This window comes from Leptonychotes weddellii, chromosome 6 (genome assembly GCF_054177405.1).
Source record: "Leptonychotes weddellii isolate Sample4059 chromosome 6, ASM5417740v2, whole genome shotgun sequence".
NCBI classification, from domain to species: domain Eukaryota; kingdom Metazoa; phylum Chordata; class Mammalia; order Carnivora; family Phocidae; genus Leptonychotes; species Leptonychotes weddellii.
In genome coordinates, this window is record NC_138374.1 from 10,975,690 (window position 1) to 10,998,186 (window position 22,497).

General features: G+C 50.2%; 1 long non-coding RNA gene across 2 annotated transcripts in view; it reads left to right on the top strand.

The window, feature by feature from the left end:
• LOC145722128 (uncharacterized) overlaps window positions 1-22,497 on the top strand; it is a 59,319-nt gene that overhangs the window by 31,036 nt on the left and 5,786 nt on the right. The window contains exons 3-4 of one of the 2 annotated variants that reach the window (XR_014146170.1): window positions 17,234-17,285; window positions 20,308-21,717. This is a non-coding gene — a long non-coding RNA (uncharacterized LOC145722128). Of the gene's footprint in view, window positions 1-17,233; window positions 17,286-20,307; window positions 21,718-22,090; window positions 22,262-22,497 lie in introns of those variants that run through there. The other variant, XR_014146169.1, reaches the window with a different exon arrangement.

Sequence of the window (22,497 nt, forward strand, 5' to 3'; positions counted from 1 at the left end):
CATCTGGGGCCAACTCAGTGTGTGCAGATGACAGGCAGTGGGGACTGACCAGGGGCTCAGTCCAAAATAGTTTTAAATACATTCAGGGTGACATCTCAGGCTAAGTGTGGACCTGGGGATGGCTCAGAGCCTCTGCCCCCTGCCAGGGGTTTTGTCAGGCCCCCCTGGTCCAGCTGGCTCGGGCCAGGTCCAGACTCCTCTGTGCAGAGCCAGCAGCCCGCCAGGGCCTGCACAGGGCCCGTGCTCCAGACCTCCATGCCCGGGCCTCAGGGTCCTCTTCTCCCTCACCTCACCTGAGCAGCTGGAGGCCAGGGCATGCCTCGCTGGGTCTCCAAACGTTTGAGTGAGCTGGTCTCCCTGCCCAGCAAGCCATGCCTACCCCCGTTCCCTCTTGACTCCTATGGTCAGTCCCTGGGGTGCCGGGGGTGGGGGTGCGCCCAGGACTCTCAGGCAGATTGTCCCGCTCACCCCCTCCCTGACCTAGCGGGCACTTTGCACCTGCTTGCCGACCACCTCCTCTAGGCTGTATGCCCCTCGCTGGGTCAGCATCTCGTTTCCAGACTATCTGCTGACTCAGTAAGTGAAGGAGTGCTCCTCCTTCTCCCAAAAGCGGTCCCTATGTTCGCTTTCTAGAATTAAGGCTTTCTCGTTACAGTCTCTGCTCCTACTTTCCACCAAAATGTCAAGGAGTTCCCACTTTTTCAGATAGATAGGGAGGAGAAAGGAAACTAATAAATTTATCTGGCGTTTGTTCTGCATGAATCGCATGGAGCCAGGCTTTATCAGACCGAGCGTTTCAAAACGAGAAGGTCTGGCTGAAATGCGATTTTTCTCCTCCTGTCCTGTCCTTTATCTCCTCATCCCGCCAGGGCAGCTCCACTCCAGATCACGTGAATCAGAATCTCTGGGGGACGGGACCGGGCTTGAGTGGTTTTTTTCTTTTTCTTTCTTTTAGGTGTCCCAGGTAATTCTGATGTGCAGCCAGGGCTTCAGGGTAATTGTTTTCATTAGGACCAGAAATCCCAGAGGCCATACATGTGGGAGGCGAGCCTTTCTCTCCGACATGTCTCTCTTTCCTTTTTCCTGTTGTCTTCTTTCAAGCCCTAACCTCAGAGCCACAAGATGGCTGCAGCAGCTCTGGGCTTCACATCCTCTCAGCTTTAAGCCCTCTGGAAAGAATGTCCAGCTGATGACTGCATCTCATTGGTGCTTGCTCTCCCCATCTCTGGCTGGCTTGTTTCTGTTTGTTTTCATTTCTACATTGTAGGCTTTCTCCAGCAGGTGGACTGGTGCCGTTTCAATGTAGGGTGCGTGGGTAGTTGTAATGGGGGAAGTGTGAGGTGCTGTGGGAGCACAGAGTGGGGATACTGGCTGAGAGAGGTTTGGTAACAGTGAAGGGGAGGAGGCTTAGAGGAAAGCGTGTCCGCAGCAGAACTAGAATGTACAAACGCTAGAGGTGAACCTGGGAGGATCCAGGGCCATTTAGGTCCCGTGGTCATCAGCAGCCCGCGGCGGGGGTATGATATTGTGGTTTATAAAACGAAATATGTCTTTGGTCTTTATCCTATTCCTGGCACCTCTTAAAACCCTTGGAATTTCCTAAGTGGTAAGAGGGAAACGGTGTCTTTTGTTATTTTTAACAAGCCCCTTTCAACCATACCTGAGTTTATGTTAATGAGGGGCCTTTTGGAAATCCCCTAAGGCTGGGGCCTGGTTGCCAGGGGAGCCAACCAAGTGATTAGAGGCTTGGAACTTTCCATCCCCACCCCACCTTGGGGAAGGAGAGAGGAGCTGGAGGTTGAATCAGTCACCGATGGCTCATGCTAGAACGGTGGCACACCCAACTCCACGGGGACAGAGCTCCTATGCTGGGGACCCTTCCAGACCTTGCCCTATGTATCGCTTCGTTTGCACCCATCAGCATACAAACCGATTATCTAGGAAGTCAACTGTTTTCCTGGGTTCTGAGCCACTCTAGTAGGGAACTTCTTATTTATAGCCTGTGGGTCAGAAGTATACAGGTGACAAATTTTAGGATTGGCGTCAGAAGTGTGGCGGGCAGTTTTGTGGGGTGGAGCCGGTGTCAGAGAGAATTGCTTGGTGGTATGGGAAAATCCCCCCCCATGTTTAGTGACCATAAGTGCTAGAAGTGTTCTTTGAGTACGGAATGGACTGAACCCAGGTGTTTCCCATGCTGGTGGTAATACGTACACACAGCTTAGTAAGGTATATAGTTTCACAAATTAAACGTTAAAAATAGTGCCTTCTGAGGCTTGTAAAAACAGCAAACCCTATCCCTGCCCCTCATCTTTCTGCTCAGTAGTAACAATTTTTTCTGCTTCTTCTAGGAATAGTCTTCTAGGGGCACCTGGGTGGCTCAGTCGGTTAAGCGTCCAACTCAGGTTATGATCTCGTGTTGTGAGATTGAGCCCCATGCAGAGTGTGGAGCTTGCTTAAGATTCTCTCCCTCTCCCTCTCCCCCCACCAGGAAGGAAGGAAGGAAGGAAGAAGAAATGTCTTCTAGTTTCTGCGTCTGTATTCCAATGTTTATGCTGCTCTTTTTTGATGTTTTCATTTTAGACACTGATGACTTCCTACTCTGGAAGATGGGGATTTAAATCTATTTCAGCCTCTCCTACCCCCAGCCCCCAGATGTCCATCCCTTAATCCCCCAAACCTGTGTTACCTTATATGGCAAAAGATTTTGCAGATGTGATTCAGATTAAGAACCTGAACATGGGGAGATTATCCTGGGGTCTCTGGGTGGGCTCAATCTAATCACCTGCGTCCTTAAAAGTGAAAGGCAGCAGAGTGAGTGGGTCAGAGATCTGAGAAAGGAAGGAGAGGCCAGAGAGAGTTGAAGCCCCCTCCCCTGTTGCTGGCTTCGAAGATGGCAGGAAGGCGAACCAGAGTCAGGGACTTGTGGGCAGCCTCCAGAAGTGGGAACAGACCTCAGCTGACAGCCAGCAAGGAAATGGGGACTTCAGCCCTACCCGTGCAAGGAACCTGAATGAGCAAGGAACTGAATTCCACCAACAACCTGAATGAACAAGGAAATAGATTCTCTCCTAGAGCCTCCAGAAAGGATGCAGCCCCGCACACACATTGATTTTAGCCTAGTGAGACCCATTTCAGACTTTTGACATCCAGAATGGTAAGAAAATAAGTTGGTATTTTTTTTTAACTACTATATTGGTTTGTTTAAAGTATGAATTTGTTACCACAGCAATAGAAGACTAAAAGACCTCCCACCGTGACACCACATACTTGCCCTATCCCCTCTTCTGGTGTATTTATAAATTCATATGAGATTACAGTGTTTTCATTAATAAGGTTAAATATTGCTCCCAACTGATCTATGTAGTGAACCGTGACTATTTTTTTCTTATACATTTTGTTTACTTGGAATTAATGGCCTTTTTGGTTTACTTCATTTTTGGTATACTTAAGAATTCAGCCCTAAATATTTGGTCACAGTTGATCCGTCACTTGCTTAGTTGCAAAAAATAACACATTCTAGCTAGAAGAGGAATTCATTACAGGACGTTGACCAGCTCCAGGATTTCAGGTTTGGTGACGTCATGACTGGGCAGTTATCAGACAGCAGGGCTGAATGTCAGGGATGCCCATCTTCCGCTGCTCTTGTCCCGGAAAGTTAGGTGCCTCCCCTGAAAGGCAGGTGTTTTCATGGACACCTGCTGCTTTTTCTCTCGAAATGAAATCTCTCGTGGATCCCCTGATTGGTGGGGCCAAGGTCACACGTTCACACCCTTGCTGCAAGGGAATCTGGGAAAGTTCCACTTTCATCTGGATTAGTGGCTCTCCAGATCTGCTTTACGGACATTCTGGGAGCTCCCTTCAACATCTTTCCAGCTCTTTTCTTTTTTTCCTCTCTTTGCCGGACCCCCTGCTTCCTGGATTCCGTGTCTTCCTCTTCCTCATTTTAGTGGAACATCTCCAGTAACGAGGGAGAACGTTCTTGATTCTTGCAAGTCTGAAAATGCCTGTTCTATCAGTCAATGGACAGTTTAGTTAGAAACAGCGTTCTAGATTGAAAATACTTTTCAGGATTTTGAGTTGTTCATTGTCCCTTAGCCTCTAATGGGGAGAAACATCATACCATTGTAATTTTTTATTTTTTGCATGTAGACATTTTTTCCCTCTTTTTCTCTGGAAACCTGTAGAAGCTTCTCCCTGTCTGAAATATCACTGTCACCATGACTTCATGTAGGGTTGTTTTCACCCATTATGCTGGTACTTGGTAAGCCTTTGTAATCTGGAAGCTCAGGGTCTTCATCTTGAATTATTATTTTTCTGATGTTTTCTCTCTTCTCTCTTTTTGGGATGCCTATTATTTTGATGCTGGATTTCTTGACATTGTCCTCTACCCTTCTCTTTTTCTTCTACCTGCTCTGTTTTTTGGGGAGGTTGTTTTTTTTCATCTTCAACCCAAACCTTTATAGAGGATTTTATTTCTACTGTCATAAGACTACTTGGTTCTAAGTATTCGTTTTTAAAATGATAGTATCCTGTTCTGATTTTATGGATTTAATGTTTTTGCTAACTGAGAATCTTAAGATCTAAGAAATTAATGATTCTTTCCTTCCCCCAAAAGATTTTTCTCTTCCTGCAGTTTGCTTCCTCCTAATTGTTTTATATACAATTGACCCTTGAACAACCCAAGGGTTAGGGGCACCGACCCACTGCACATTTGAAAATCTGTGTATAACTTTTAACTCCAAAACTGAACTAATAGCCTACTGCTGACCACACGCCTTACCGATAACAGTCGATTAACACACTTTGTATACATATTATATACGATATTCTTACAAAAAGCAAGCTAGAGAAAAGAAAATGTTATTAATCCAAAGGAAGAGAAAATACATTTACAGTATTGAATCCAAAAATCTGCATCTGATGGGGTTTTTGGAATATAGGTGAGGTTCGGTGGAGTGAGGTCTACAGCCGACGACCAAGAAAGAATTCTTGAGATGTCTTTGGTGCAAAATGGTGGTTTATTAAAGCACGGGGACAAGACCCATGGGCAGAAAGAGCGGCTGCAGTAGGGTCTTGAGGAGTGGTGATTACATACTTAGGAGTTGGGGGAAGTAAGGAAAAGGGAGGTTTCAAAAGAACTTTCATATGCTAAAGAGGACCGACCTACAAGATACCAGAGGCCTTGCCATTCTCAAGTTAAGGTTGTTTTTCCCCTCTAGCAAGGTATTAACATTAAGATAGTTGGGAGATTCCTGGAAGAAAGTCACACATCCACCACCCAGGAGTGGGGGTTGGGGGGAGGTTGCAGGGGGTCAGCTTATGCTTTGTCCTCAGCTAGCCTTCTCCCTCATCACATCTCTGTGGAACCACACAGTTCAAACCCCTGTTGTTCAAGGGTCAACTATACTTGATTATTTTGATCCGTTTTTCACGTTAGAGGTTTTCCTCTAACCTGGTGGCCCTTGTCTGTCCAGCCATATTATTTAAAGGTAGATATTGGTATGCTGATTGGATACTCTGATCACAATTGCAGGCCTCGCAGATAGGCTGTGGTTTCAACTTGGGCTGCACGGTAGAATCACCTGGGGAGTTGTTACATCTGCGAGGCCTGACCCCTCCCTGACTAATGAAATCGGAATCTCAGGAGGGCTGGGCTCTGGGATTGGTTTGTTTTTAAAAACTCCCCAGGCAATTCTAATTGCAGGTAAGGTTGAGAACCCTGCTGTAGGGTGATCTAGTCCAGCTGTCTTGGGGAACAGCGTCAACAGCAGAAATATAAGTAAATTCCCTACACCGGTAATCCTACGTGTCAGACCCACTATACTCTTTTCCTGTCCTGAAATAGAAACTACAGGAAATAATAGGGAGTAGGTGGAGGAAATTGTGTTTTCTCTGACAGAAGTTAATTCTAAATTATGTATTCCTGAAAGAAAAACAGGGAAAATGTTTTTTGTCTATCATTTGCCCTTAGAGGATACAAAACAAATATGTCAGTTACCCGGAGCTCTTTCCTGTTGAGAACTTATCCACGAAGAATTTTCCAGGGGCACGTAGGTGGCTCAGTCGGTTGAGCGTCTTTTGATTTCTACCCAGGTCTTGATTTCAGGGTCAGGGGAATCAAGCCCCCGCCTCAGGCTCCGTGCTCAGCAGGGAGTCTGCTTCTCTCCCGCTCCACCCTCACACGTGTACACACACACTCTCTCTAAAATAAGTCTTTAATAAAAAAAAAGAATTTTCCAATCTCCTTTTTTGCTAGCATTCTGAGATCCGAGTGAAGGCAGAACACTGGGCTTCTCAATATCCAATATATAAGCTTTGATTTAATTTCCCGTTTTTTTCGCACAGGTTCCTCCCCTCCCCATGGTTCCTAGATGTCCCCCAACCTGGAGATCCTGTTTACTGTCTCCAGGGAATCAGCCTTCTGTCTTCCACGGGGGCAGAAGGGATGTTTGGCCCAATTATGGGAGTGGGAGAAGTAATCAGGGTCTTACTGCTGCGTAGGTGGGCTTTCAGCTAATCATCATGTTTTCAACCCTCCTTTCGCCCCTTCTGCCGGGGGTACCCTGATTTGGTGTAAATCAGGTTGAGACTCTGCTTTCTCCATTCTATTCTATCAGTGACAATTTATCCATCTGCTTTCCAGGTTCCAGAATCTTGTTATTACTGTTTCTCATTCTTTTTGTCCTTGTGCGGTTTTGTTCTCTACTAAGGTTTTAATGGGATTCGGGGAGGAATCCCTGGTGAATGTGTCTTTCATAAGACATTTTCACCGTGCCATAGTAGGAATTTATTGTATTGCTTTGTGTGGACATGTGAGTTATTTTAACTTTAGGGAATGGCTGCTTGACAGTTAACTGTTGAGGTGTAATTTATTTTCCTGTGAGGCACAGATTTCACTGCGAGCAAAATGGTCTTCTGGAACCTTCCAGGGTGATGGGCTGAGTGGGTGGAAAGGCTCTGTGTTGAACATTGATGGCACAAACTTTTTTTTGGAGACAACTTGGTTCCCGTTTTGCACAGAAACGTCATGGAAGGTCTCATAAATGCCGTGCTTCCGGCTTCATGTGGGTTTCCATTCACAATTGCTGCTGGAATGCCTTCTATGGACTTTCCTTCCCAGAGAGGGAGAGTTGTACATTTGATTTTGTTTGGACATTTCTTTTTGTTGCCAAATGACGATTTGTAACATTGAACTCTGCTCCATTGACTGAGAAACGTATTTGAAAGAAAAGAAGTCCGTGTTCCTGGGTATTGGCTCTCCAGGGAGGTGTCTTGAAATAGTGGGGATCCCTCTGGCTCTGTTTTTGACCAAGTAGTTCAGGCAGGAGTTGGAGGGGTGAGGGGTACACGGGAGAAGCTATTGTCTCTGTGGCTCCTGTCCACCAGCTGGGGAGGAGGCAGGCATGGCTGTGGGCAGGTTGAGGACCAGGTTACTTGAGGAAGACCCCAGACAGCAGGTGGGGAAGGAGGCGTCCAGAAATCCGGACTCTTGGCTGCAGGCAGGCTGCCAACTCTGGTGAACTTTTGATGAACCATTTCAATGTTTTATCCTCCCCAAGGTGGGGGCAGCGCTGGGGGAGCAGGAAGAGGCCATATTACAAGGCAGGAACCCAGATCTTGCTAGTTAGAGAGCCCCCTTCCCCTCCAACTCTCTACAGGGGTCTGCAAACCTGCAAACTTTCTGCGCAGGGCCAGCTAGCTAACATTATAGGCTTCGTGGGCTCTGCAGTCTCTTGCACATATTTTTGTTTTGTTTGGTACAACCCTTTAAAAATGTGAAAGTGTTCTCAGCTTGCTGTCATACAGAGTGGCTGAGGGCAGGATCTGGCTGTAGGGTCGGACTTCGCCAAACCCTGCATCATATCACCCCGTGTATTTCCCTCCTGCAACCTCCCACAATCTGAATGATTTTATTTTATTTTCTGTTTCCTCTGTGAACTTCACAAGGGCAAGAGCCTTGGCTGCTCTATCCTCGGCTCTGTCCTTTAAGGCCTCGGGCAGTGCCTGGCACAGAGGAGCACTCCAGTATGAGCTGAATGATTGAATGTGTTATTGGTTCTAATTTCATCTCTGGTAGCTCATCTGTGAAACAAGGGACATGACCCGGGTGGTCTCCAGAGGGACCTTCCGGAGCTTAAGTTCTGAGATTCTAACTCACGGAGAAGTGTGGGACTCGGGTTCGTATGACAGCTGTGTGTGGATTCTCCCAACATCCCAGCCTACGTCTGAGTGCAGTGTGGGGTGAAGCAAATAGCCCTAGGAGCGGGGGCTGGCTCTGGCCTCCCACCTACATCCTTCCGCAGCGTCAGGCCCATCCTGCCTGCGCCAACGACGGAGTTTTCTTTAAAAACAAGTTGGATCCTATCAAGCCTCTATTGATAGTTTGCTGCTCCAGCCCCCATCCAAACAGGGTCTGATAGTCAAATTGTTTCACAGCTGGTCCGAGCACAGGTACTGACCAATCAGGACAGGTGCTGGCCACAAACCATCGGAGTTGCCATGGTGACGCCCACAGCTGTCCTCTCTGTCTACCTCTTCAGCCTTACCCAGCCTATTCACCTGGGCATGAGCACGCCACGCCTCCCTTCTTTGTTCCTGCTGATTCTTCCAGCTGGAATGGCCTCCGCCAAGCTGCTTTTCTTTTGCCTAGCGAACTCCTATGCATCCTTTAAGACCCAACTTGGCTCTCAGTGTCTCTGTCCCCCAGGCACACTTAATTGCTCCCTTACCTGCATTCCATCCTACTGTAAGTCTTCTTGGTCATCACACTTCTCTGGTTATTGTTGTCATTGCCTTAGGTTTGTCTCCCCTCTGGACTTGGTCATCAAAGCCTGGCCCCTAAAAGCCTCAGTAAATGTTTACAGAACGAAAGGGATTTAAATCAGACGAGTGAGACTCACACGGCAGGTTTCAGGGATGACGAGTCTGGCATGAGTATGACATTTCCTCTCCTGGGTTTGATACTTGGCTTCATCACAGTTGTAAGTAGGCATTTTTGTGAGGCTCTTGCATGTTGAGAGAGTTGGCTGGCAGCAACGGGCAGCTGGTCCTTTAAGAACTGGCACCTGTTCTAATGGTAGCCCCAGGCCCCTGGGACAACCTGCAGGGAGGGGCCAAGCACCAGGAGCTCACTCACTTCTGGGGCTTTTCCTCTGGAGGGGTCACTGCATTGTCTCTGAGGTCCCTTCCAGATTTGAAGTGTCACTGATTCCACAAAAGAAGTGTTGGGTTAGTAAATCAGATTCTTTATCTGCTAATCAGATACTACCTAGTCTTTAAAGATTGATTTATTTGAGAGAGAGAACGAGAATGAGCAGGAGGGGCAGAGGGAGAGAGAATCTCAAGCCAACTCTGCGCTGAGCGGGGAAACTGAGGCAGGGCTCACCTCACGACCATGAGATCATGACCCATGATGAACCAACTGAGAGTTGGCCTCTCAACAGTTGCACCACGAGAGCTCCCCAAGTACTACCCAGTCTTTATTTATTTATTTATTTTTTTAAAGATTTTATTTATTTATTTGAGAGAGAGAGAATGAGAGAGAGCACATGAGACGGGGGAGGGTCAGAGGGAGAAGCAGACTCCCTGCCGAGCAGGGAGCCCGAAGCGGGACTCGATCCCGGGACTCCAGGATCACGACCTGAGCTGAAGGCAGTCGCTTAACCAACTGAGCCACCCAGGCGCCCTACCCAGTCTTTAAATGCCTCCTCTGGGAAGTCTCCCAGGCACCAAACTGCAATTCCTCTGTGGGACCTCCGTGCTCCTTAGCTCATGTGCACCTGGCACCGCTGTATTTCTGGAACGTCAAGGCTGTCTGTGCAGAGCTCTTCCTGAGTGCCCGGCACTGCGTGGAGAACGCCCCTGAAACTTTCTACCGCTCACCCTTCCCGACACGTGTGCCCATTTCTCAGTGAGGCTTAGAGAGGCGAAGGGAGAGGCTGAGGGTGTGCTCTCCAGCCCATCCCTGAAGCCCCTGCACGCTGGTGACATCCTGCGTCTCTTTCCGAGGCTGTTCTCGGGGCGTGTGCTGGTCTGTGTGCACGGCTAGTCTGAAGTGCTAGGCAGTTGCTCTCAGCGGGACAACTCTGGACCGCTGTGCCCAGTCTCCGGGAGTTCCCTGTGGATTGAGCCCCCACCACCCCTAGCAGTCAGTACCTCTTTTTGGCCTTTCTCCCTTCCCTGCCATACCTCCCTGCTTCTGGAACCTGTGCTTCTTGGGATCATGTCCCAGATAAACTACCTGTACTCACATCCTTCATCAGGGGCTCCTTTTGGGGACCCCACAAACTGCTAAGCTCAGGCCGACTCTGAATCCCCTCCTCCGACTGGTGGTTTTGGGTCTGTGGAAACTTGTAAGAAGCCTCGCCAGGATCTAGGTCCTGTTTATGGCCCAGATGCGTGATTTCAGTGTGGCCTGGATAACCTTTGGACATTTGCTGATTGGATGTGTTTTCTTCTACGCCAGACCTTGAGGACAGCCCTGCCTCTTGCCTTGGGGCAGGCCTTTGGCTGCGGGAAGGAAGAAGGGGTGGGTAGTGGGGAGGAGGATTGGAGGGATGCCACCCCTGTACCCTGACTGTGGTCACTCATGTTTGTGTTTCTCTTTCCCAAGCTCGTCCCGGCTGCACCTGGCATCCTAGCCACCGCCTTCAGGCCTGTGAACTTGACAGGGAAAAAGGGAGTTTTCTCCTGAAGGTGTGACCAGCTCAGCCAGATCACTGTAGGCACTGTGTGAATGTGAGTGGTTTGTACACTCTGGTTTCTGCCCCGCAGGTCCGAAACTGGCTTGGCAAACTGGACTAGCATCTAAAGACCAATTGTGTTTATAGCAGCTCAAGAAAGGAGGCTGGAGTAGTCCAGGGAGAATTTCTGGAGAAGGTGGGAAGGTCGTTTTCGCCCTGGCAGGGAATAGAGGGCACAGCCAAGGGGGTCCCTGAGGTCGCTGTGCTTAGGGACTGCCCACAGAGGGGAGTGTGGGGAAGGAAGGACCCCCCCGCCCCGGGAGGGGGTGCTTCTCACCCCTGGCCAGCTAGTGGTGTCAGAACCTGGAGTGGAGCAGTCTAGCTCATCTAGGGCTGTTGGCCGGAGGGTGGGGAAATTGGGTGCTGCTAATCTATAGCTCAGGACTCTCTTCTCCCATGACCCTGTCCTGCCACCCTCACCTTCTTGCCGGGACCTCCATTGGATGAGCCCAACCGGAAGCTGAGACATTCAGGGCGGGGTGGGGGAGGCCAGGAAGCCATCCAGTCGGTGGGGCTCCCATGGATCCGAGCCTGCAGTCGTGTCTGAGCAGTCTCTGGTACAAAGCACAGCATCCTATTTGCACGATCCTACTGCTCCTGTTTAATCAGAAAATGTGCCGGTTCCAGAACTCAGTGTGTGTCTTTATTTCCGACTGGATCCTCCCTTGCTCTACACGTAAAATGTTTGAACAGTCCCACATTTGGAGTAATTGCTCCTTCTGTTCCTTTGCTTGTACCTCCCTGACCTTGAAAGAGTCATTTTCCAGGACTGTTGCTAATGGACCTTCGCTCAATGACAATAAAATACCCTGGCGCTCGCAGAAAAGAAAGGAGAAGCCGTCTTGAATGATTCTTCGCCTTACCCAATGTCTTATGAACTGGCCAAGGGGACAGATTCCCTCAGCCGCGCTCCCACGGCACCGAGGCCCCACCCCCCCATGCTGGGAAGGATGCCGTGTTTTAAAATACTTTACCATTTTTGCAAAACCCACCTCGAGTAATGTAATGGCCCACTGCTGATCCTCACGGTGGCTTCACCAACCTACCGAGTGGGGAGGATCCTGTGAGGGGATGCATTGGAAATGTTCAGTGAGTTGTCCGAGACTTGAAAGACGCCTTTCACTGAGAAGCTGGATCTTTGGGTTCCTGAGCTTGTCATTTCCCTCCGCTTCCAGCACATAGTTGACCTTGGAGCCCACTGCCTGTCCAGAAGGCCTGATATTCAGATCCCCAGTTGCATCTGCTTATACCCTCCCGGCCATAGGGTGGAAACGAATCCTTGCAGGACAAGCCCTCTGGAACTCTCCCTGGGAATGAGTGACCATGTGGTTGGAGGCCTTGGCACTTGTCTCAGCAGTATCTTCCCTGTGATGGGGGGCGTCACTGTGGGTGCCCAGTGAGCTTGTGAGTTGCCTCTGAGCCGGGTCTCCAGAGGGTATGAGTGCAGGATGTAGTTTTTGTGGGCTCTGAGATCCACGCTTAGGTAGAAAACCTCCTTCAGAAAGCCTCACTGTGATGTGGGCAGCCTCTGCCGAGGGCTACGACATTCCCTGCCTGCTGGCCTGGATGGCAGGAGACCTTGGTTCTCCTCTGGCTCTGGCCTCTGACTTCCTCGGGACCCCAGACAAGTGTCCTTTCTCCTTCATGTTTCTCATTAGCAAAGCGAGGAGTTTAGAGGAGTGATGTGAGGTCCCTTCTGGACCTGACAGCCCAGCTTTGCTGTCATCCGGGGTCCCTTTGTTCATGTCCCAGCCCCAGACCAGTACCTGCAGCTCAGAGCACTAGAGGCCTCACCCACCATGAGCTCAGTACTCTAGCAATCCTGCAGTGTGGCTGTGATGAGCTCCTCCCTCGCTGGAGGGGACCCAATGAGGACCTTTGACGTTGGAGGGTGGGGAACAAGGTCAGCACCTCTGCCCATAAACCCCACACTTACTTCACTTCTTTAGATGCCTGCCTGAGCCCATCCTCTTCTGGGGGGGCCAAAGTGTACATTCCCACCCACAAGAGCTTTCAGGTGCTACAACCCACCATAAACTTAGTGGCTTAAAACCTCACAGATTGATTTTCCGGGGTTTCGTGGGTCCGAGTTTGGCACAAGTCTCACTGGGCTAAAATCAAGGTGTGGGCAGGGCTGTATGCCTTTTGGAGGCTCTAGGGACAATCTGTTTCCTTGCCTTGCCCAGCTTCTAGAGGTCCTGCATTTGGCTTGTGGCCGCTTCCTCCCCCTTCAAAGCCATTGGATGGAGTCTAATACTTAGTAACCCTCCTTCCTTTCTCTTTTCTCCAACCCCCTCTACCACCTCGCTTTTAAGGCCTCTGGCGACTTGACTGGGCCCATCCAGGTAATCCAGGATCATCTCCCCATCTGAAGATCCTTAACCTTATTCACATCTGTAAATCCTGTGGCCATCTAAGGTAATCACAGGTTCCGGGGGATTAGGGTGTGGACATTTTGGGGGGAGGCATTATTTTGTCTACCACCCTACCCCACTCTGAGGCTTGGAACTTGAGCCATAACAGTTTTTCTTTGGTATCTCAGGTGCTGGAGAGGCGTCTTCCCCGATTGATTGTAGGAGGCTGAGGGAGCTGGGCTGTCCTCTGCACTCTTATGGCCCTGGGTGAACTTTGTCATGCACATCACCGTGGAAGTGGTGTGGCTCCGACTCTCAGAGGAGCTGGCAGAACAGAATTCTAACTTGGGCCTCCTCTCAGCCGCTGCCCCCCCATCTCGCTCAGTTCTTCTCAGACCGCTTGTTGGGGGTTGAACTGCGGCCCCCACCAATTTCGATGTTCAAGTCCTGGTTGCCAGTGCCTCGGAATATGGCCCCAGCCCTCAGCGGTAAAGCCTGGCTGAGCTGGCCCTTCCTGGGCCTCCAGCCTCCTCTCCCGTCCCTCTCCCTCCCCTCTGTGTGCTCCGGCCACCCTGACCTCCCACATATTCATTTCTTAACAGCTTTGTTGGGTTGTTGTAATGGACAGAGAGTGAGCTGGACATTGTGCAGTTCGATGAGTTTTGACATAAGTATATACCCACGCAGCAGTCACCGCTGTCAAGATAATGAACAGGTCAGCAACCCTGGGTAAACTCTCCCCCTGTCCCACCTCCCCGTCCCAGCCCAGGCAACCCCTGTACCATAGATTGATTACCTTTGCTAGAATTTGATGTAACTGGAATCTTCCAGCAAGTGTTCTTGTCTTGTACACTGGTCTCTTTCCAGGTCCTTGGAACTCCTGCTGCCCTCCTGCCATGGGGTCTGACCTTCCTCTTTCCATACTCCTCCTCACCTCTGTTTGGCATCCCTTAGCTCTCCTTGGTTCCTCAGAGAAACCTTCCCAGAACCCCCACAACCCCCAGACCAAAAGGGCCCCTAAGTAACCTACTGTGCTGGCCCCGCATCCTCCCCTGACCACCTTCCACAGGGGCATTTCACGTCTGCTCTCCGTGGGCCCTGCACCTGCCACATGGGTGGCAGAGAGAAGGCTGCGGATGGACTAATGCATACCTGTGATGTGAGCTGGGTCTGTGCAGTCCGCCGGCCCGATGGTCTTAGGCAACATCATCCAGACTTCTTTATGCCTTTGATTTCCCATCGTAATGGGCACAGTAACAGTGCTCACCTCACTCTGTTGTTGTGAAGTCTAAGGGAGGTGATGCGTGGAAGGAATTTCAGAGAGCCCCTGACACAGTTAGTACTCAGTTAATGACGGTCATTTTGGGGGCGATAAAGGAATATAAGCTAGTTTTGTGGCTCAAAACTAAGTTTTTCTTGTTCCAAATGATGAGTCTGCAGGGTTGGTTTTTTTTCCTTCTTGCTAACAAGCCCATAGTTACAGGTCTCTTGTTGGATCTATAATGCGGGAGAATTAACCGAGCGGGGATAAATCACTGTGCGAGCCTGGTTCCTGTCCAGGGCTGGGATTTCATTAGCTGTTGGCAGCGCTGTACTCTTCTCAAGTCCTCTTCCTGGGGACTCAGGCTGGATTTATTCAGTGCATATGTTTATGCTGTGGACCCTGAATAATAGTCCTGTGGGGCGCATTGGAAAGTAGAGCCGACGGGCAGGGAAGATGTAATTGTGGCTGTGGAGGGTGGATTTCCCACCAAGCTGACATCAGTACAGCCCCACAGGCTTCTCGAGCCAGTCCTCATGGGTTCTGCCCTGGCTTCAGGTAGGGCTTGGGTTAGAGTGAGAATAGGTTGGGACCGATAGGTTTTGAGTGTGACAGTCTGTCTAGGCTGATGAGGCCATGCCCAATTGAAGGAGCCCTGAAGACCAGGGCAGGGGGCATTGGGCTCTGTATAACTGGGGGAGCTGCTGGGCCAGGCCTGTGTGGGGTCTGGGCTCAGGGCACAACTCTGGACATCGTACTCCAGGTGAATGGTACTCCCTGGAGTTGTGCAGTGTGCAACCTGTGTGGCTGTACATGGGTGCTCTGTCCAGGGTACTGGTTTGTAGATGACTATTTCAAGGCAAGCACTCAGACCCTTGGGAACATTAAGGAAAGCAGTAAAGAGTGGAAGAGAAAGCTGGCACTCTGTGGGCAGAGCAGATGGCACAGAGCCAGTTCTTCCAGTAAAGCTTAGGACGTCAGGCAAAGCCCTCGGAGCCTCTGCTGTTTCGTCTGTAACACGGGGATCATCTGCATGCCCCACTCGCTGCACAGGGTTATTGGGAGGATTACGTGAGCTGGGGCATGTAGAATCTTTGTAAGCCAGAGCCTCCGCCGCTGCTTGTTGGGAGGCAGAAGAAGACACCAGAGGGGCCCCAGGGCAGAGCCTCCTCCCACACGGCCTCCTGTTCTCGGGGACTGTGCCGCGGAAGGTGGCCAGGGAAAAGCTGACCAAGCACGCTCTTAGCGGCTGGGGCTTGGCATCCCACCTGGCAGGTGCTTCCTGGGGCCGAGGCAGTGCTCTGCTCAGTGTCCCCGCATGACATCCATGCACACTGGCAGCCGGCCACAGTCCTGAGGTCCCCGGAGCAGGTTTCTTCCTGTCTCCTGTGGTATCAGGTAGTAAGCGTGTGGGCTCTGGAGTAGCCAGAGTATAGGTTTGAATCTCCTATAGCTCTCTGGCGTGGGGAGAACTGGTCTACTTCCCTGGGCCTCAGTTTCTCTACCTGCAAAGGGGGGATAGCAATAGCCCCTCTCAGAGTCTGCTGTGAGAATTCAGTGAGCTCGGTGCTAAGTTGCTCCATATGGACTTGGCACTCAGGGGAGGCCAGAAACAAGAAATGCCATTGGATGCGACCTGTTTCCCCCCTGGGTGGGGGGGTGGTCACCAGTTCCTGAAAGCGGAGAACTAGGAGTGGCTCCCTTTATGTCCGGGGGCTTTGGGCTGGTGGGCTGCCTCTGTGTATGTGGCATGTTCTTGCCCTTCGCAACTGGGTTGGAAAGTGGGGGTGACCTTGTCTGCTCACAGCCCCAGGAACTGCTAGGATATTTTTTTGGCAGGAAAAACACCAGCAATAGAAGTCCCTAGAACAAAACCCAAGAAATCTCAAAGACTCACATAAATGAGATGGTCCCAAAATACTGATCTGCCTTCATAGACCCCCAGGACAGACACCTGCAAAGAAAGTCCCAGATATACAGGTTGCCCCACAGTATCACAAGCTCTGGGTGGTCCCACTTCTTTCTTCTGAATTCTCAAGGCAGACCCCAGAGAGGAAAAAGGAAGCATTTCTCTGAGCTGTCACCAGCTGGTCCTGGGTCTCTTCAGGTTATTTGGAGAAATAGTAGGTTAGCAATCACTCAAAGGCATTTCTGTCTCCTGGGATGCGTCCTGTGGCTTGAGGCTGCACCTGGACTCCTGAAAGATGAAAGTTAGGCTCCATCCATCAGCATTCTGGAACCTTCCCTGCTGCCCAGGACCCATATGTGCTAGGGGTCCAATGGGCTGCTCATCTGTGGGTGCCATGGCCTGGCGAGGAGACATCTTTCTCCATGGGTATCTTAACTCCAGATACATGAAAGCTCAAAGAAAAGCGATAGGCACAAGCTGAGTTAGGTTTCCATGTGGGGAAGGAGACTAGGGACCCAGGGCTTTTGAGGCTTATATTTGGGGATCTCCCTCCTCAGATCAAACAGTCTGAGTGGATTATTAATAATAGCCAAAAGAAAGATCATTTATTTAGCATTGACTTTCAGACACTGACTTTGAGGTAACCGGGTTATTATTGGGTCCCCCGTGTTCTGGTGTCTGTGGGGAGCTGCTTTCAAGGAATATAGTGCGGCACCTCAGAAACAATTAAAGGTAGTTCAAATGCTGACTCTGTCTCTCGAGGAATATCAAAGGCAGGAAAGCATTCTCCGGTGGTGCGTGAATTGCTTCAGAAACACATTACCCTTGTGCTTTCTGATAACTTTCACATAGTTGCTCTCCCCAGACTTGCTCATGTTGCAGGGGGGTTCAGCAGCTCAGTCCTCCTGGCCTTCACGGGACATCTCTCACCTTTCCCCCCAGCAGCCCCACCCTTCTCTTCTGACAGGCAAGGCGTGAGTCCGAAGTGGCAAAATGTAGCTGGTGGCATTCATGAGTTGGTGAGTCGTTTTATTTTTCTTAAATAAATGAGATTAAAACTCTCCTTCTCCGCTGCCCTTGCAAAGGGCGGTTTCTTCTGTATGATTTATTGTAATCAGGGTTATTTTATTTTATTTTATTTTTTAAAGATTTTATTTATTTGAGACAGAGAGAATGAGAGAGAGAGCACATGAGAGGGGGGAGGGTCAGAGGGAGAAGCAGGCTCCCTGCTGAGCAGGGAGCCCGATGTGGGCCTTGATCCAGGGACTCCAGGATCATGACCTGAGCCGAAGGCAGTCGCTTAACCAACTGAGCCACCCAGGCGCCCATAATCAGGGTTATTTTAAAGAATGGGTATTGGGGGCGCTGGGTGGCTCAGTCGGTTGAGTGTCTGACTCTTGGTTTCGGCTCAGGTCATGATTTCAGGGTCATGAGATTGAGCCCTGCATTGGGCTCCGCACTCAGCGGGGAGTCTGCTTGGGATTCTCTCTCTCTCTCTCTGCCCCTCCCCCCAACTCGCTCTGTGTGTGTGTGTGTGTGTGTGTGTGTGTGTGTGTGTGTGCGCGCGCGTGCGCACATGCTCTCTCTTTCTCAAAATAAATAAATCTTTAAAAATAAAGAGGGGTGTTTGGAGACTGGAACCCCAGAATGTTGTACAAATCAGAGTAAGACCTGCTTTGTCCCGTGGTGGCCCGTGCTCACCGGAAAGCCATGACTGACTGAGTCTGAAGGCTGGGAGAACAGCGAGGTCAAGGGTCGAGGAGCAGTCACTCCAGCATTAGACCCAGGGTGGCAGAAAATCAGCGCTGGGATCCCGTTTCGGAGGATTCAGGCCCTAGCTGGGAAGGCCAGATGACCACTTGAAAAGTTTCCTAGGAAGATTTCCATGACTCTTCATGGGAAATGATCCAGGTACAGGTCGCCCCGGCTCATGGATCTGTCTGGTTATTTTTAATGGGCTAAATCACCTGCATCCCTTCCAAATTCACAAGCCCGGGGAGAGGCTTCCACTTGACACCGCTCCTTCTGCCTCCTCCCCGTGCAGCCTGCTGTCCCCACGGCTGGGGGCGCTCCACGTGCGCCTCCTGCCATGTTGCCCAGGGCCACACCAGGCCTGGTGAGCAGGTGTTGTGGTGTGTCCATGCCAGGCTGGCTTCCTCACGGGGAGAAAACAAACAAGCTCCAGGTTTTCCTTTGTGCTGTGAGTTTCCGTGTAGGACTGGGGGGAAACTCAAAGTGAGCTTTCTTGGAGTTTCAGTGCAATTTCTAGGCAGAGCCTTATCTTGGGAAGGAGGAGGCAACCTGAAGGTTTGAATCAGTCATGGGAGGGTGGGTTTCCTGGGGTCTCACTGACTTAAAGACTCATTCTTCTCCTTTGTGGGAGCCCCAGGCCCACCTTTGTGCTTCGTTGGACCCTGTCCGCAGGGCTGAGTGTCGCCTTGTGCTGGGCTGACTCTGCCGGATGAGAGTGAGGATACCTGGTGCCCGCGCCTCTGGAGAGGCCAAGTGCCTGATGCGTAGCCGCTCACTTCACCCTTACAGGAGCCCTCTGCGGAAGCTCCGGGTCCTTTCTGTGTGCTCCAGACGTGGGAAGCTGAGTCCCAGAGGGGTGGTTTGCCCAAGGTCACCCAGCTAAAAACAGGTGGAGTCAGAATTCAAATCCAGATTTTCCAACTTGAAGTGTGGCTGTGGGTCAGAGCGCTTCCTTGGACGCAGCTGGCTTTAGTTTCTTGCTGCCCCTCCTTTTCCTTCAAAGGCCCTTGCCGTCTTCTGACTTCTCGTCTGCCACACGTATGCCCCCTTGGCTGGAATGCCTTTCTACCTGGCCAATTCCCACTCATTTTCAGGACCTGGCTCAGTGACTGCTACCTCCAGGAAGCTCTCCCTGACCACCCCCCGAAGTCCAGCCTGGGTTTGTCTCCTGGCTTTCCCCCAGCAGACTGTGGGCCACCCACTGTTACAGTTAGGGGCTCTTCTTTTTTTTTTTTTTTTTTTTAAAGATTTTATTTATTTATTTGAGAGAGAGAATGAGATAGAGAGAGCATGAGAGGGGGGAGGGTCAGAGGGAGAGGCAGACTCCTTGCTGAGCAGGGAGCCCGATGCGGGACTCGATCCCGGGATTCCAGGATCATGACCTGAGCCGAAAGCAGTCGCTTAACCAACTGAGCCACCCAGGCGCCCAGTTGGGGGCTCTTCTTGTCCATCTCGTCCACTAGTGCAAGCATCTTGAGGGTAGGGGCTGCTCACCATATGTTTGATGAATGAATGAATGAGTGAATGATTAACTCCTATCTCTTGCTGTGTCTGGGATTATCAACTCGTTGTTTTTGGTCAGCAATGCAGCCTGGTTGCTGGGCTTGGGTTTCTCATCTGGAAAATGGGGAGGATCATAGTTCATCCTTCTGGGTTGTAGTGCAGCTAAAATGAGTGAACACACACACGGCACTCAGAACAGCTCTGGCTGCCTGCGAGCTGGCCTTACTCTGCCAGATGCTTTGCATCTGTGGGGGGAGAGGCTTTGCCCCAGGCTGACCTACTTCTCCCTTGGGCGCCGCTCCCTGGGGTGAATGACTCAGCGTTTGGAAATCGGTTTTCGTTTTTAAGGAGCCAGGTCATTTCCCTCATCAAACCAAAGATTGTAGGCGAGGTTAAATGCCAACTGATGGGGTGGGAGGGGGTGTTTAGGGAGTGGGAGTTGTAGGGGTGAGGCTGGGGGTTGGGGGCTGGATAACAAGAAAATCATTCAGATAAAACCAAGAGACCATTTGCCATGGGGGACAGCAAATACAGTGTGAGAGTGTGCGTGTGTACGTGTGTGTGTGTGTGCGTGTGTGTGTAGGGCATGAGGGGAACGAGGCAGGAGATGCCTGGAACACGGCTGTGAAATGAGACTTGAAGTAATACTCACGGCCACAGGTCTGTGGCTGCAACAGCCTGCGGTCTGTTCGCCCTAATTTGACCCTGCGGTGACGCCACACGCAGGCAAATGTGTCTTCCAGGGGGGCTGTATATTCCCTCTCTTACCTCTGTTCTCTCTTGCAGAGTTTTCCAAACTGTTCTGGAGAAACAAGTCCTGCCAAAGGCTCTTGGAAGAGGGTTCTGTGGTCACACAAATGTGGGAGCCCACTCCTGTATCCCCTCCTGGGCATCCACAAGGCATTAGCACTGGAAAGGCCCTGAGAAGTCCTGCAGTGAAGAAGTCCTTGTAATTTTGTTTTGGCCAGTGTTTCCCTGATTCCTTGATCGGGGAACCCCTTTTCCCATGTTACACCCATCCACATCTTCTAGTTCCAGAAAACGCTTTGGGAACCTCCCCGTCCACCAAAATGACTGGCACACAGTTCACAACAATATGACTGACTTGACATTTTGAAACTTAAAAATGAAAAATCAGTTACAAGCTGTGTTCGTTTCCTAAGGCTGCTGTAACAAAGTATTATAAACCGGGTGGGTTAAAACAACTGACATTTCTTGTCTCAGAGTTCCGGAGGCCAGAAGCCTGAGATCAAGGTGCCTGCAGGGGAGGGTTCCTCCTAACCTCTTCCAGCTTCTGGTGGGTGCTGGCCTGTGGCAGCCTCACCCCAGGCTCGGCCTCTGTCTTCACGCGACCGTCTTCCTTCTGCGTGCCTGTCTCTCTGTCTCTCTCTCTTCTTGTATTGGATTAGGGTCTCACCCTACTCCAGTATGACCTCATCTTAACTGATTATTATCTGCAACAGCCCAAGAAATGCAAGCTCACGTTTTGAGGTCATGGGGCTTAAGAGTTCAACATATCTTTGCGGGGGACACAATTCAACCCCTAACCAAAGCCCTTCCATGGCAGGTGGCTCTGGGGTGGGGGTGAACCGTCACCATCCAGAAAGGTGTCTTCTCCACCTCCCACAGTCCGGCAATGACGTGGCCAAGTGCTAGTGTGTGTTGAGGGCTCACTGTCCCCTGGTCACTGTACGAGGGCTAATGTTACTCTAGCATCTCACTGAGACCATAGTCACAAATGCTGGGTTCCATTATCACCCGGTTTCGAGACAAGCAGGCTCAGTGAGTGGATACAGCTCGTCCGCGAACTGGAGTTGGCGCCTCGGGCTGCCCCGGCTTTTATGCTCTGTGCCGTGTGGCTTCAGGTGGAGAGGGGTAGTTGGCTTCAGATAAATCCCTGTCCTTGTCGTGTGCATTTGCCACTCCCTCACTTTTTTGTGGTCTTCATATATTTATTAGCCATTTAGATTGGATTTTCAGTGAATTTATGTCTGTATCCTTTACCTATTTCTGTTGTTTTTCTATTAATTCGTGAGAACCCTTTATATAGGACGGATAGTAACTTTTTTTTTTAAGATTTTATTTATTTATATGACAGAGAGAGACACAGAGAGAGAGGGAACACAAGCAGGGGGAGTAGAAGAGGGAGAAGCAGGCTTCCTGCAGAGCAGGGAGCCGGATGCGGGGCTTGATCCCAGGACCCTGGGATCATGACCTGAGCCGAAGGCAGACGCTTAACGACTGAGCCACCCAGGCGCCCCCAGATAGTAACTCTTTATTTCTCAAATGTAAATATTTTTCCTACTCAATAATTTTTCTGTTTACTTATATCCTCTGCTATTGAAGAATGTTTAATATTTTTGATTAAAATTTCTTTCATTAACTTTGAGTTTTCTCTTTCCAGTAAAAAGGTTCCCCAGTGCCTAACTTACATTTTCTTGTCTCCTAAATTGTGATTTTAATTGTTTTACTTTTTTACATGTGAACATTCATTCCATCTAGAACTTATTTTTGCAAATAGTTTCTTTTTTTGTTTTTTAAAGATTTTATTTATTTATTTGACAGAGAGAGACACAGCGAGAGGAACACAAGTGGCGGGAGTAGGAGAAGGAGAAGCAGGTTTCCCTCTGAGCAGGGAGCCTGATGCGGGGCTCGATCCCAGGACCCTGGGATCATGACCTGAGCCAAAGGCAGACGCTTAACGACTGAGCCACCCAGGAGCCCTTGCAAATAGTTTCAGGTAGGTATCCAGTACCATCCAGTGGTACTTTCTTCCAGAAAGAGAGCCACTTGGGCTAGCATCCTTTGTAAAGAAACTGTCCTTTCCAGTCAAATGACCACTGATTTGCTTTTTCTCCAGGGAGGTTAAAACTGGGAAAGTGTCATGGAGGAGGTGGGATTTCAGAAGCTGAAGGAAGATGGGGATGAGGGACTCTGGTGAGGGGGTGGGGGTCCTATGGAGGAAAGGAAGGGAGC